This window comes from Triticum aestivum, chromosome 2A (genome assembly GCF_018294505.1).
Source record: "Triticum aestivum cultivar Chinese Spring chromosome 2A, IWGSC CS RefSeq v2.1, whole genome shotgun sequence".
NCBI classification, from domain to species: Eukaryota; Viridiplantae; Streptophyta; class Magnoliopsida; order Poales; family Poaceae; genus Triticum; species Triticum aestivum.
In genome coordinates, this window is record NC_057797.1 from 760103929 (window position 1) to 760105133 (window position 1205).

A 1205-nucleotide genomic window follows, 5' to 3' on the forward strand; every position below is an offset into this window, starting at 1 on the left:
CGCCTTTGGCTTCCGGCGAGGCGATGTCCCTCCTCCCTGCGAGCACGTGCCCTGAGCTCCGGTGAGCACGCGCCCCGGCGAAGAGAAGGATCGCCTGACCGCTCCAGTGAGGCAGCTGCCCTCCCCCCGTGCGGGCACATGCCTCGGGGAGGCATCCTCGCTCCTACCACGCGAGCACACACCCCTGGCTTCCGGCGAGGCGATGTCCCTCCTCCTTGCGAGCACGCGCGAGCTCTGATGAGCATGCGCCCCGGCGAAGAGAAGGATCGCCTGACGGCTCCAGTGAGGCAGCCGTCCTTCTCCCGCGCGGGCACATGCCCCGGCGAGGCGTTTTCCCTCCTCCCACGTGAGCACGTGCCCTTGGCTTTCGGCTAGCCTATGTCCCTCCTCCCTGCGAGCACGCGCCCTGAGCTTCGGTGAGCACGCCCTGCAACAAGCCGCGGTACAGCCCGCACACGCCGGTCACGTCCTCTGTCGTGGTTGTAGCCGTCTCGGCCGCCAACGAGGATGCCGCCATGCCGGACCCATGACTGGGACATGACGCATCATCCTGGCGGCCTCGGTCAACTCGCGGTAGTTCTGCATGGGGGGTTGATTGCTTATTTTTGTTGTGATGGGAGATTGCCTTTTTTTAATTCAAGGGTGGGTATGCTAATTGTTTTGCCAAGTCATCTCGGCCCTACTTGTCAGAAATGCCTTCAAACGCTCCAAAGCAAGCAATCAGTGGCTCTTGCAAAACGTTTACCAAATACGTGATGACTTTTACAAATAATTAGGGATCATATAGTTTTCCGCAAACGACGCCTCAAATATGGCAGTTTTCTATTTTGAAGTCAGTAAATGCCAAAGTCTGAGATTTAGGCCGGTTGTGTTAGGGCATCTTCATTGCATAGATGCTTGGATAGACGCTTATGGATAAAAAATAAAAGGATTATTCTCTGGCGCTCGTGTAAGAGTCTTGACCTACAACGCTGAGATGCTTCGAGACGCTAGTTCGCCTAGGCAAAACCAGCTACTCGTGAACTGTAGGCGCCCGCTGCCAAGTCTAGCATCGGTGCCTTGGAGGCGCCAGGATTTTTTCTCTGCAGAGACGAAACGGCTAGGATTTTGGTCCCTAGCGCCCATGATAAGCACCGCGTTGTGCATGCCCTTAAGGGATAATTTCTTAAATTGCACCTCCCATATACGGACTTAACCCCCCCCCC